This window comes from Bidens hawaiensis, unplaced genomic scaffold, assembly GCF_021521415.1.
Source record: "Bidens hawaiensis isolate Kalapana, Puna unplaced genomic scaffold, B.hawaiensis_p1.1 tig00024338_1, whole genome shotgun sequence".
Classification (NCBI taxonomy): domain Eukaryota; kingdom Viridiplantae; phylum Streptophyta; class Magnoliopsida; order Asterales; family Asteraceae; genus Bidens; species Bidens hawaiensis.
Window position 1 is genome coordinate 41018 of NW_027493838.1, and position 16214 is coordinate 57231.

Here is a 16214-nt window from a genome sequence, read left to right on the forward strand (position 1 = left end):
CTGGTATTTGCTATATAGTTGCAACTTGTAACATTTTGTACTCTAATGTTGGAATGATCATGATGGATTTCTCACAATGTTTAATTATTAGGTTTTTTTAACACATTAGAGATGGTAAATTTTTGGTTTGTTGGGTCATATTTTGAAAAGAGTAGGGGTTTAAACGAGCTGAGCCAGAGCTTGTTAAGTGTTAGCTACAAATTGATAGAGCAACAAGAGAGAAGAAGTTCGTCAAATCATAGCTATCGATTCAATTAACGAACTGATATTTATACTATTACTAACTAACAATAGACTCACTATTACAATTGACACATTTAATCCTTCTATTATTCTTTTATTACAATCAGCCCTCTATTCTATTAACTATTCGTCTAATATTAACGCTCGATCTTGGCTCATTTATTATTATTAATTATTTAATTGTTTTATTTATATATTTTTATAATAATTTACATATATTTTTACAGTTATAATTTTATATATAATAGTAGTTATTATATAAATGCGTATATTAAATATAGTCATACAAATAAAAAGCTCGTTTAGGCTCGCGAGCCAGATTGAGCTCGATATATATGTGAATCTCAAGTTCGAGCTTGTTTGTTAAATGAGCCTCAATAAAAGCTTGGGCTTTTTTAAGCTCGGTCGATTCGAGTTTTTAACGAGCCAATTTCTAGTAGCTCAAGAGCGGTTCGGCTCATTTAAACCCCTAATATTTTCAACCATGACAAAATATCGTCTTATAGAAATTGAGTGATTTGTAAGTAAAGTTTCATTCTAATATCCATGTCTTCATGTTTTGCTTTTACTTAGGTTAGTTATTTTGATTGTAGGACTCTAAACAAATTGAACGTTAAGCAACCATTTGCAAACCGTTTGATGATCGTTTGTTTGATAAATGAATGGACATGAACTCCTGTCTTGTTTGTTCATGAGCGTTTATTTGTTAAGGTTTGTATTTAGTGTAGGCTCTTAATTTACATTTTCTCTATTATAAGTTAAATAATAGTACTAATAAAGTGGCGTTTAGAAATTATAAACACTAGGCTCGCAACCTCACCTCTAGATATTATTAGTTGGATTTATATATTAACGATGTTTGTGTTTGTTTAGAGTATTAACGAACGGACATAAATGAGCACAAACAAGTTCATTTTTTAACGAACAAAACTTGAGCATAAAAATATGTTTTTGTTAGTTTAATTGTTGTTTAGAGTATTAACAAATGGACATAAATGAACACAAACAAGTTCATTTTCTTAATGAACGAACACGAGCAAGAAAATATACTCTTGCTCGTTTATTTTTTCTGTTAAGGTTAAACAAGCAAAAGCGAGCATAGCTCCGTTTGTGCTTGTTCGGTCCGTTACAACCCTACCTTTGAGTTTAAATTTCTAAGCGTATGATTTAGCTCAAAATTCAGGCATCATTTTGTGCAATGAAAAGTAAAAACTTTTAGGTCAACTATTGATATGGATTCAGTTAAATTTGTATCAGCATGATTTATTAAAAAAAAAAAATAGTTATGAGTTAAGTTTGAATAAGATATGCATGCATATATAACTGTAATTTACACTACAAGATGCATGAAATCATGGTGGCTTTCATCGTATATGAAATTTGTCCATTATGGAACAACAATATTCTGAATGTCAGGTACTTGATAGTTGATACCTGCTAGACAAACTTATATGAGCGGTTGATTTATCGAACTATGGTACTTTGGATTTTGAAGCTAACAAACAAGTTATGTCTTTTGTACACAATTGATACACAACAAGACTATACATTTTGTTGTATGTGATTTAGTTACTTTCATAATAATATGATTATGCAGTGATGGAGCAAATTTATTTACTTCAAGGTCTAAACGGTTTTTTTATAAAGATTTGTGATTAGTGGTGCAATGAGGGCCTGTGGCTGATGTGGAGTCAACGTTGGTCAAATGGTAAGTTAAAGTTGGCACACACATACATCTTCATATTTTCTAGACATACTAAATTTTCAGTTTGCTGTTGGGTCATATTTTCTCGGGGTGTAAACGAGCTGAGTTCGAGCCCGAGCTCGTTAAGGCTCTTGGTCGGCTTGTTCAAACCTAAGAGGACTCGAGCTCGGGTCGTTCGGAGCTCTATCTCTAAAGCTTGAACTCGGCTCGTTTACTATTTATTAATTATTTTATTGTTTTATTTATATATATTTTAATAGTTTACATGTATTATTATAATTATTACCATAACTTTTTATATAATATAATATATATTACTTAACTATTATTATCATAATTTTATACATAATAATGGTTATTATATATATATTCAAATATAAATCATATAAATAAAAACCTCGTTTAGACCCGCGAGCCGGAAGCTTGGACTCGAACTCATTTATTAGTGAGCCTCTATAAAAGCTCAGGCTCGAGCTTGAGCTCGTTTAAGCCCGGCTTAGTTCGAGTTTTTAACGAGCTGATCTTAAGTAGCTCATGAGCGGCTCGACTCATTAAGACCACTAATATTTTCAACCATGAAAACTATTGTCTTATAGAAATTGAGTGATTTGTAATTAAAGTTGCATTACAATATATTGCTTCTACTTAATCATTTTGATCTTAGGATTTTAAACACATTGTTTGTTTATTTGATAAATGAATGGACATGAACGCACGCCTTATTTAACAAGCTGTGTGTTCATGTCCATTTTCTTTAAAATAAGTTAAATAAAATACACATATAGTGGCGTTTATAAATTATAAACCCTAGGCTCATAGTCTCGACTCTTCAAAGTATTAGTAGGATTTATAAATTCATTTTCTTTTTTGTGCTCATTTAGTGTTTTAATGAATGGACATAAATGAAGACAAAAGGGTTCATTTTCTTAAGAAACATACTCGAGCAAGAATATATGTTGGTATTCGTTTATTTGTTGTTTAGAGTATTAACTAATGGACATAAATGAACATAAACAAGTTCATGCTTAATGAACAAACACGAACAAGAAAATATGTTCGTGTTCCTATATTTGTTTGGTTAAGGCCGGACAAACAAAAAAGAACATAGCCCAGTTCGTGTTCGTTAGGTTTGTTTCAAACATCACTTTTGAGTCTAAATTTCTAAGCATTTGATTTAACTCAAAATCCAGATATTTTTTTGTGCAATGAAAAGTCAGAACTTTTAAGTCAACTATAGATATGGAACTTAGTTGCATTTGTATTAACATGATCCATATAAAAATATAGTTATGAATTATGATTCAAGACTTCAAGTATGAATTCTATATGCATGCATATTTAACTGTAAATTTAACACTTCAAGATCCATTAAATTTGTCCATTATGGAACAACAGTATTCTGAATGTCAGGTACTTGATAAACAACCAAATCCTTTTGCTAGACAAACTTACATGAGCGGTCGATTTATCAAGTTATGGTACTTTGGATTTTTGATGCTAACAAACAAATTATGTCTGTGGTACACAGTAGATAATTGATACTTAGAAATAAGTAATTGAAAAGGTAGAATCAATATATTACACAACAAGACTATATGTTTTGTTGTATGTGTTTTGATTATTTTCAAAAGAATCTGATTGTGCATGATGGAGCAATCTGACCATCTTGCAGTCTCTATTATTTGTCTGAGCGGTTTTTGTCCGCAATTATTGTGAATAGTTCATGCGCGATCAATTTGGGTTGTTAGTTATCTAGGATGGATCAAATTAATAAAAAGATTAGCTAAAAAGGGAACGGGTCAAATAAGTTGAAAGTCACAAGAAGTATTTCTTTTTTAATAACGGACAAAAAAGAGTTTGCGGGTCAACTTTTTATTTGTCCGTTATTAATTCTTTTTAATAACTAATGTATAATTTCGGATAAGCAGCTTTTGCTTCTGCTTATCTGATAATATTGGGTCAGATAGTCAATCTTGAATAACAATTTTCATATTAGCTTCAACAAAACTCTCTTAATTGACAATTAAGATCGAACAATTCTTGGAAAAACTTTACTGAATTTGTACCTAAGTCATTGGTCTTTTATAATGATTTGAATCCCTAAAATTCTAGAATTTAACAATAAAGTCATTGGACATTTCTCTTCACACACACACATCACCCCTACTTTATGATATTTTAGTCCAATTTCACAATAATACTATTCTTATATATTTTTTTTCTTATACTTTTTTTTGTCAAAATAAAGAATTTTTAGATACCCAAAAAGCTAATTATTTGATTGTTACAACTTCAAACAACATTATCACATCCAAACACATCTCCTACCTACAATTATATTACATCTTATTATTATTATTATTATTATTATTATTATTATCACATACTTTCTCAAAATGCAAATTCAGACACTCATTATTTTTTCTTTGATGTAGTTATTATTGTTGTGGGAAAACTATAGTTAGTATTTTCGCCTGAAAATACTTGACCGCCGGATATGACCATCATCATTGATGACTAGAATTCATGTCCATTGGTGTCACAATTTTTTTAATGGTAAATTTAACTTTTTTATATCATCCTCCATATTCTCTGCAGGTTTTATATAATAACAACCCTCAGTTTTTGAAGTCAAAATTAAGGTACTAATTAGATGTATTAGGTGAAGATTTTGCTTTTAGTAATGATAATAATAATAATAATTAGTCTTATGCATTTTAGGTAAGTTCTCATAAAGATAATGTTGAGAACATATATGTCCCCACCTTAAAAAGCCTTATTTGATAAATTATAGGACACACGAAACGTGTTACAAGTTGTCAAGTTCTTGAAATCGTTAAAGACACATGATTTAAAGAAATATAAGGAGGTAATTTAAGACTAGACGGGTGCCCGCGCGATGCAGCGGGTGTTTGAACTTGTTAATCACGTAACAAATATAAGTGTTTATGGTTCGGTTAAAACCTTGAAATCGTTAAACCGGTCATTGGTTTAACTTCTTTTTTCTTTTTCTTTTTTTTACTTTCGGTTTGTTGGTCGGTTTCAAAAGTTTCAAAACGTAGTGAACGGTTGGTTCGCGGTTTATAGTGGCAACCGGCCATATGAAACCAGACCAGACTGTAAATGTTAACCGCATTTTAATGTTTTTTATTATTAATTATTAGATATGTTTTGTAATATATATTAAATATAGTTAAAATTTAATTGAACATAATCTTTTTATTACAAATAAATTGGCTATACAACTTCAAATTAACATAATTGCAATATGATTCATTTTGTGATCTTTGTTATTATTTCACGTCCTTGATCTTCCATTAATATTTACCATTTATGTGGCTAAAATTATCATTTTTTATTTATGATCCTCTCAAGTAGGTGTTTAGTTAAAATTGATGGTATAATTATATTAATAATTATTTTAAACTAAATTTATTATTAAAGTTTAAACTGTGAAACCAAACTGAAACCATGCCGTTAGTAACGATTCGATTTCAACTTTCAATGGTTGAGTTTGGTTTTGGACGACAAAAAAATCAGTATTAACAGTTGGACTCACAAGTTTAACTTAAAAACCATCAAAACCGACACTGAACACCCCTACGTAACATATTAATTTATTTAAAATGAAAAAAATCATAACAATATCATATCCAAATTAAAGAGAATAAAATGCTCGTTTTTATGGTGTAATTTAGTTTACAACTTAAATTAAAAACATAATATGGTTTAAGATGAGGGACCAAACTTGTAAGTTGAATAGATTGTGTTTAAAAGACAAGTTTACCCTTACTAACACATGTACTTCATGCTTTAAGTGTTGTAAATTACTTAAAAATGGGTGTCTTAATTTGCTCTTGTTTGGTGTATTATATATATCTTAGATATAATACGCGTCATGATCATAGGTGGCAAAATGGTCGGTTTGCGGGTAGACCCACCCGACCTGACCCGACCCATCATGTTTTCTTTCATGAAAAGAACTTCTATAGAAAATAACTACTACATTTGTTCTCTTTTACTTGTCTTGTTTCTAATTTAAATGTCACACAAACAACTTTAGATTATAATATTAATATCAATATACATAATATTTGATATTTTGTGGAAAGTTTTGAAATTTCCGTGTGGAATAACTGCAACTGTAGTTTCTCTCAAGTTGAACATTTAGTTTGTAAATTTACCAACATACGCTTCAAGTTGTCTTCTTACAAAGTACTAGTGATATCATCATCACCATCGTCTTATTTGTTAGTTTTGCATCTTGTTTTTTTTCTTGTAACAGACTGTTTTCAACTGAATGTTCAACTGGTAAAATTACCAATATACCCTTTAAAAACTTTACTTTGTTTTCTGGCCCATGAGGGCAGAATAGTAATTTCACATGTGACTAATTCTAGAGTTAACCAAAAGCTGATTAACAATAGCAGAAACTAACTGGTCCAGACCCCTCATTTATTTGGTTGGGACTCATGTGATGATGAACAATCCTGTTGCTGCAGAAGGGTAGATCTGGAAAACAAAGAAAGAAACAAGGAGGAAGTTGTACATTGTGGTAGATGGGTTGTACTAGAAGAGAGGAGGAGGCCCATGCTCTCACTCTTAGGCTGAGGGGTGTGGGGCTTCAACGGGGGCGCTAGAGCCCCTCCGCTCGCGCCCCCAGGCGCTAACACCACACCACCGGGGCGCGACCCGGGGCGCTAACGGGGCGCTAGCACGAAAAATGAGGCAGGCGTGATGGGGTTAGCGGCAGATATGAGAGTAAAGTGGCCTTGGATAGTGTGCAAAGAGACGTTGGAGGATATAAAAGAGCCGTTGGGCTCTTATTTAATTAAAAAAAAACGTTTTTTTTTCCTATATAAAACCCATTTCACCCATATCAATCACCACAACTTCAAACATCAACCCAAAATAAACTCATCTTCCCAACATTTTTTTAAAAAAATGGCTGGAAATTGGTACCCCAACCTTGATTCAGATTATATTGACGACGATTTATGGTCGTCACCGCACCAACCGATGTTTTATTCGGAGCCGCAAGAATCATCCGGCTTTCAACCATCCAACACACAACCGTCTCCTAACTTTGTTGTTCCGGAGACACAAGAATCACACGGTGAAGCTACGGGACCAAGAAGACGCGTCCACCGGAAAAAACAAGTTGCAACGGACGGGTCGGGACCGGCTTCGACTCCGAGGACGAAACGGAAAACCACTCCGTGGTCATCGGATGAGAAGGAAGCCTTGTGTCGGGCTTGGATAGTCATTTCTGAGGATCGGCGTTGCGGTAATTGTTTTAACGTTTTTAAAAATGATTTTTAATAAAAAAGTTAAATAAAAAAGTTAAATGGAAATCTAATTTATTTATTCATTTTGCAGCCGACTACCAAAAGAGCAAGATTTTTTGGACAAAGGTTAGGGAGACGTTCTATACGCTCGTTGGGAGTACAGAGCGGAACGCCGATATGATTTCGGGTCGGTGGTCCGAAATCAGAAAATTTGTCGGCTTGTTTACTTATCTTTTCAACAGGAACAGCGGTCGTATGAGACCAAGTGGCAGTGATGATTTGGCGGTTTACAATTTCACGGTCGAAGAGTGGAAGCAGGAGTGTTTGCGGAGGTATGGGACGGTGAAGACGTGGGACGATTTAAAGTTGTGGGAGAGGTTGAAAAGGTGTTCCAAGTGGGTTGAGCTGGTGGCGCCGGACGTTGATTCGGAAGTACGGCCGAAACGGACTAAAACTAGTTCGTCTGGAGCGTATAGCACTTCAATCGGGTCGGATTGCCGCGTTGGATTCGAACTAAACATTACGGAGGAGGAAACGTCTTCACCGCCGAGGAGGCGGCCATTGGGAAGGGACGCCAAGGGGAAAAAACCGGCTGAGGGGGAAGCCGTAAACATCGCCAATCTTGTTGAATCCCTCAATAAATTCAACAAAACCATGAAGGTGGTCTCTAATGACAAAAAGGAAAAAAGTCGAATGAGAGATTTGGACTTCCTTACTAGAGACTTCAGTAACCTAAATCCGGTCGATCAAATGCTAATGGAAAAGCAAAAGGAACGTATCCGAAAGAGGTTGATCGAAGAAGACCAAGCCGAAGAATAAGAATAATGTTTTTTTTTAGTACTTTAATTTTTATTTTATTTTTAGATATTAATGTGTTTTTTTATTAATGTGTGTTTTTTTTAATAATTTATGAGTTTTTTTAATAATACGTTGTTTGAATATATTTATAAAAAAATAAAAATAAAAATTCGCTGGAGCCCCTGCTGGAGCCCCTCCACACCAGGGCCAGGGGCTCCAACACCCCCCTTATCCAGTTTCTCTCTCTGCCACACGTCATAATATTATTGGCTGGAGCCCTCACTAAAGCACCCATTAGAGCCCCCCACACCCCTCAGCCTTAGTATTTATATTTCTTTCTAAAATGTCAGAAAATTTGGCAACCACTCTCTATTGTCTGCATGTCCTGTGAATAAAGTGAAACAAGACAAACCCCTTGCTTCCAAAATCTTCCAGCTTTCCATTTGTTTATGTGGAAAAGTGACCTGTCAATTCATGTGCTTCCCTCATTTTAAATCTTAGTGTAAACTTCAAAACTTTATATATAGGTGTGTGTTATGATACTCATAATCATCAAACAAATGTTGTGTTTAAAAAAGTTGGTTTCTTGATTCTTGAATCATGAGATAGAGAAAACAAAGAAATGGGGTTGTTTGGAATGAAGTTTGCTCCAAGATCCCTTTTGGGGTTTGCGAGGGGTCTCGGACCAGGCTTCATTCTTGACAGTCGCCTTTTCAGTTGTTTGGATGAAGCTTAATTCAGGTTTTTATAAGTTTTTATATGAATTCCGAAAAATGTTAATTTATGTGTTTCCCTCATTTTAAATCTTGTGTAAAGTTCTCAACTTTATATATAGATGAGTGATATGATACTCATAAGTCATAATTAATCATCAAATGTTGTGTTTGAAAAGTTGGTTACTTGATTCTTGAATCATGAAATAGAGAAAAGAAAGAATTGGGATTTGTTTGAAATGAAGTTTGATCCAAGATCTCTTTTAGGGTTAGTGAGGGTCTCAGACCAAGCTTCATTTTCGACAATCATCTTTTTAGTTGTTGGAATGAAGCTTAATTCAGGTTTTTTCCCATAAGCTTTTATATGAGTTTGAAATATGTTATGTGAATTGGTTGTCTATATGAATTTTTTCAATCTTGTTATCGAGTTCTTTTGGTTATATGATGTTTCATTATATTGGAAGTCGAATTCATTCCCTATTGTTTTATTGGAGCAAACGTGGCAATTTGGTTATCCGTTTTTACATGATTGAACCATCATGTTATGTTCTTTGAAAAAATAGAAATTGTCAATAGATCAGCACATAGGATTTGTTCTCCTTTTGTTTTAGGGTTTGGATGATTTGAAATTTCAAAGTAATCTTTCCTATCGTAGAAACTATTTCATATTGAAAATTGAGAGTCTAACCTTTTTACTTCTACGTGTAGAAGAAAAGAAAATTAAATAAAAAAAATATTATTATAAATGCATATTAGATTTTTTCTATTTTGTTGATTTAGGCACTTAATTTCTTATTCATTATTTATTTTATTAACATAAAGTAATTGTGAAAATTAAGTAGGTATTAAAGTTGGTTATTATATGTTAGCAAATATAAAAATGTTTGTGAGACAGATGCATCGCTTGCAAAAGGTTTCCGGAGAGGTTTTGTGGGATGCTCCTAGTGCATCATGTGACTAGCCACGTTAGTGGGTGTTTATAAGTTTTAACACTGCAAATGCTCTTGTTATGTGTTTTTTATCATGTATGGAGAGAAACGTTTAGTCTAAACCTTTGTAGAGGTTAAAACTTTATCCTTGAAACAATATTGGCAGCATCTAAGCCTCTAATCGTTGCAACAAGTTCTTCATGGAAGAATGTTGCGCTACCATTTCAGAGAATTGTGCATCCATTCTCGACCGAACCTCCATGTTTGTTTCATCCACCTTCTCTACTTGTTTGGCTGTCTTCCATCTAATAGCCCAATACCAATTTTCTTAATGAAAGCTTGGTTTATGCCTGGCTTTTACCCGTTATCCAATTCGTTTATTTTTTTTCAATAACAATATTTGACTATAAAATAAAGGAGCTATGACTTTTAGATTCTAGAATAGTTGCAACAGTCATAAAACATCCCAAGCCACTTAGTAGAATTTAATGGAGAAAAACAAGTGAGAAATGCACAAAAGTTTGATGTAAGCATAAATACGACCATTACATGGTAACCCTTTTGATCCATAGTTTTCTTTTCTAATTGAGGTATTTAATGTCATCGGTTTATTTTATTGTAGTTTCATCTTTTAGTTGTCTCTATTAGAGTAGTTGAATTGAATATAATCTTTTTTACTCTGACATAAGTAATAAGGGCGAACCATCTTTTTTATTGCTTATCAAATATAATTATTAATTTTAGAAAGTGTTAAGTAATACAAAACTAGCAAAAGTACCCGCACGTTGCTGCGGGTTCACGCAAGTTATCTTCTCGTTTTGGTTTGTAGTGTTTGGTGTTGTGTGTAACGGCTTATCAGTGCAAGCGAGCTGCCACTTGTGCATATGATTTGGTGGTTTTTTTTTGGAGGGGTTGCGCACTAAAATATTAACATATCCATAAGCATCGGATACATCGTGTTTTGTGAAATATTTGTTAATAAAGTAGGTTTGTATCGGTTTTGTGAATTTTAATCAACATAAGGATTAAATGTGTATTAATTGGTGAGTAGTTAGAGTTGAAATTTAATCGACCGATAAAGAAATGCTCAAATAAGACCACTAAGCTGTCGTCAACGAATTGTAAAAAGGGTAAAGTAGTGGGCATGCGTGATTTTATTGTGCACATGTATACTGGCATATGCATATATATTGGATCAATGGTGTTATAAATTACCTGGTACTTAAGTTCTAGAAACAAAAACTCTTTTATTTGGGGCATCACAAACTGAAAAGTAGGAATGTGATGGGAATTAAGAAAACGATATGACATTAACAAACTTCTATAGTGGGAGAGACAATGGTGTTAGTGAAGATTGCCCCCTTTTCGTCGTAAACCAATTAATGTAGTAGGTTGTCCTAACAGTTTGTTGACGATCACAATCTCATATAGTTTTGTTATGCCAACCATAGCAAACAGTTTCTGTTTGTAATGTAATGGGTGATGGGGATCCACGAGTGCAAGGATATTGATGCGATTGCGGGAGTTGTGAATATAGGGATCCACTTATCTCGGAGTAGGGACCAAAGGTTGTATGATATTTTGCGCCTTCCCTGAGTTAGGAGTATCTGAATGGAGTTGTCAATGTTTCCCAAATGGGCCATAAAAGTTGATTTTGATGGAACAGGAGGGAAGACTATCTCTTTAACGTGTTCCATTCTCGTGTGAAACTTAATAACAACATTCATAAACACAGACCAAGCCTCCGAATCGACGAAGTGCAATGCATGTTGACATGGAGTTTCGTTTCACACTGAAGTTGTTATTACATGTTCCCTTTCTGTGTTGAAGGGCATTTGTGTCCATGTTGATGTTTGTGTTGAATAAATGTGTCCTGTAAGGAAACATGCGGCACGTTTAATATGCGAAACTCTGTGTCATTTGAAGGGATTCTATAGTCCCAAAGAGTTTGTGATGGTGTTATAAAGGCCATGAGATTCATTTGTTGGTAGACGTTTGCATGCCATGGTTGTGAGGTTCTGGAGAAGCAACTCATTGGTTTGTAGAAACATATGACATAGCAGGTCATCCAAGTGTGCAAGTATATTGGTGGTTATGTTTAGTGGTTGGACGGGGAAGCAAATTATTGATCGAGGGCTCTAATCAGTTGTTTCCATCAATCGGATAAGAATACCATTCATTTTTGCGTACCAATACATTGATTTAATCTCATCAATCAAAAGCTTATTATGAATCTAAATGTTGTGATGCTTCAAATGCAAATAAGTGGCTAAGTTTTTTTTCAAATTTTAAACTGATATTTTAGGGTTTTTGATCAGAATAAGAATACGAGTCGACTAATGTAAAACTTACCTCAAAACGATGGTCCAATGAAAACAAATAGTGTGAAAGTTGGGACCAGTGAAAACTATTTTCAAATTTGAGATTATTATTGACCAAATGTATTAATTTAATATTATTAAATTATAAGTTTCCATACTTTTATTATGTTATGTTAATAATTTGGATGGTTGTGTGATGGGTTTAAACTAAGCCTTGTAAAACATTCAGGTTGAGTCAGATTGCGTGACGGGTTAAACATGTTCATGCTAAAACACATTTTAACAAAATGAATTTGGGTTTAATTGTATCATTTTAAAAAGTTTAAATTGTGCTCATGAAGGTGGTTATTTTATTTATACATATAAAAGCACAACTAAATGTCAATGTAACATTTGTTTTATTTATTTATTTATTTATTTTTGTCATAAAATTTTTTAGATGTTTACATTAGCCCCACCAAAGTTTCATTGTTTTAATTTGTGCTCTCTTCATTATTGTTATATACCATTCAAACTTTTCATGGTTTAATTTAGGTTTATTGGATTTTAATAATCCTTATTGACTGGTATTGGCCGATAATAACCATTATTCATTTTATCACTACTGGCGGTCCCAATTTTTAAAAAGTTGGCCCCCAATGGTCCTCTGTTAAAAATGAGTTAACGACGTTATACGCTTTCCCGAATTTCAAACTAATGTTTTAGGGATTTTGATCGGAAGAAGGATATGAGTCGATTAATGTAAAACTGATATCGAAAAAGTTATCCAAACGACTTGATTTTTGTTAATTAGAAGTTTAAACACCCGAATTGAAGCATTGTTTCGTCGTTTTGGAGGACCCTTTCTAAATAAGTTTTACAACAATTAACATGTATCACAATTCCGATCGAAAGCCCTAAAACATGAGTTTGGAATTCGGGTATAAAATGATGAGTTATTTAATTATGAGTTTATGGCATGAATTTAAATACATACGAATATGAGAATTAAAAATAGTAAACCCTCCATTAAGAGCAAATGGAAAATAAGTGCGAATTATGTGTTATCCTATTATCTATTTTTTTAAAATACTAAAAATATGGCACCTTTTGTATCATATCCTTTGTTTGATCCATATTATCAGAAACTTGTGGCTGTTCGTTTGCTCGTTTAAAGGTGAATCTTGTGGTTGCTCGTTAGCTCGTTTAATAATCTGCATGCGAATAACTTGCTATCATATTATTAGAAGTTAAAAGTGAAACAAGTCTACCTAAAACATATTTCATATTTATAGCATTTTGTGCAAAATTGTTCTTTTGTTTTGATGATTGATATTATAAGCTTTGAGCATGTTACCTTGTCATCTACATTTTGCGCAACATTGTTCGCACGTATTTAACTTCAAAGCTCAAATGTTTCAAATACCTATAACATATGCATATTATGAATTGGTTAGTTAAGACTATACAAACTAAATACCAAGAATTAAGGGTGTGCATGATTCAGTTTTATTCGTTTTTTTTTTGCTAAAATCGAACAAAAAATCGATACTTCGGTTTTTGAATTTTTGAAAACCATTCGAGATTGGTTTTTTGATTCAACAATTTTGAGCCACAAAAAAGAAAGTTGGCCAAAAACTGTAAAGTTGGCCTAGATTATTTTGTTAATTAATAAGTAATTGATTATTATACATTTATGCCAAAGTATTCGTGTCACATATTTGTAATATAATTTTTTAAAAATTACTTAAAATAAAAAATAAAAACTAAAAATTGAAATCATCTGCTTCCATTAATGGTGACATATATTTAACATTATTGATACCTAGAATATTTCTCACAATTTTTTGGAAGAATTTATGCAAGCCGTTTATGTTGGCCGGGAAAAAATGGTTCATCTTTTGAACCAAATTGAACAGTTTCATTACATCTATGTGCATATGATTGACCTACAATCACATGTTTAAGGGAGAAACAAATTTACTGTAAGTGTAACAGAAAAAAATGGTGTTTCTTTTGGTAGTGACAAAGTCAAGGTTATTGGCTTTTTAACAAACCAATTGCAAAACATTAGTTGAAGGTTTATTTGGTTATTTTTTATTGTTTTGGACAAAAAGTGTCAAATAACTTGTTTTCCAAATTTCTTAATGTTATAATGTTGGGGTAAATGTAATCGGTTTGTTTACGGGTCACAAATTGGCATCTTATCGGGTCACATAGGTCATATGGGTCAACCTCATTTCGAGTCATTGGTGGGTAAATGTGCTATCATTAAATATTTAACAGGTCATGTGTGTGGAAGAAGTCTAAGTTGACCAATTTATGAGGTAGGGATTAGGGATGACCGAAAGCTAATAAAATTGACGATTCGCTACATTATGCGTAAATAATGAAACCGCAAATAATGAATGATCAATTAATGAAACCTAGTATACAACTTGACAAGTTTGCCTTACCTTTTTTATTTGGTTTTTCATCAATAAACATATAAACCATCTTCCTTGCTACCAAGAGTATCTAGTCATAAACATTAATTAATGTTAAAAACTATTTTTTCACATACAACACACATACGGCTTGGCTGATTACAACCAAGACATAATAGTCCATTTTTCACAAGAAAATTAAAGTCAACAACATCTGCATTCACAAAGAAAATGGAACTCAAGAAATAAAGCCAAAAACCATTTATGGCTTGTTTACGTGGTCCATTAATCTAACTGAAGTTTTTCATACATCTTGTATTTATTACCAAAAGTGTGCTTAGTTTAGTCCGAGCTTTCACAATATTCAGACATTATATAGCATCTTCTTCCTTAGCGCAAATCACCTCAAGATTTCCTTATTACATCCTTCGAACCTAGAAAAATAGTGTATAGAGAGCTTGATAAGTAGAGAAAATGGAGTTTGTTATTCATTGGTATGTATGTATATCTAATACAAGCACAAGAAGCCACTATATATAGGCTAATAAAGTTAATACAAGCATAATGAAACCTGAGAGTTAAGAATGTGGATAGTCACCATAATAATAACATATTTAAGCCATAATTATTATAATAATAACATTATAAAAAATATAGTTGACAACCTTTTGTTTTCTAAATGATTGAAGAGTAATCTCACAAAAAGTGAAGCTTCAGAATGTTGTACTAAAAGCTTTAAGAATTGATGGATACATTGACAAATTAATTTTCTTGCCTTATTATGAAATGTCGGAACTATAGATATAAATGTTAGGGCATGAATTTTATACTGATGATCCTTTATCCTTAACTATCTTATGGATAGTTTATCCTTGAAATATGTATCAGGATATAAAGGATTGATGATCCTCGGTATTACCTGTTTACTAATGATTGCGTTTAGTATGGTGATGTGTTAGACATGTGTGGCAACCTTAAGACGTATTTGCATCAATTATCCTCACAGAGTACTCTATAGCTGGAGCATGGATCCAGGATCCTAATTCAACGTAGCTGTTAATGGATGAACTCATGTGAAGATGGATGTTTAAATACCAACAACGGCTACAATACTCGTTCTCCCGCTTATCTCGCTACTGGACGGCTATTGGCACATGGTCAAAGGTCATGGAGCGGCTAGTGGAAGACTTCCGGATAGTTAGGGAATATTGTTAGTGATATTTTCTTATTTAATTGAGCTATGATCGACTAGGAAAGACACATGTATTAACGCATACACTAGAGCAGAAACAAGCATTCTCTCTATTCACTAGCTTACTTTGTAATCTCAATCATATACTCCACAACGATTGTAACACCCTTTTTATCTAATATAAACGGCGGTGATAGTTTTCACCGTCCAGAGATCACGATAATCACATACTCATCGACCAAATGTTACTTTGTTGATCCTTGACCTAGAAGATTCGACCAACGATTACTTAGTTAATCCTTGACCGAAGAGATTCGACCAAAGATTGCCTTGATAAGTTTTGACCGAATTAAGACTATCTTGGTTAAGGGTTTTTTCCCTCGTAATCACATTGCTAAGTTCAACAAGATTTCACTTATACATTAGTTATTATCGAGTTAGTACCTTACCTCACATTTACAAATTTGGATACTTGATCCATAGCAGATTTTTGTCCAAAACAATTTGGCGCCCACCGTGAGGCAATTGGTGCTATAATCCAGATTATTTCTTATCAATTGTCAACCTTTCATACCCATATCATTTTCAATGGCCTCTCAATCAACCTCTGCTTCATCAAT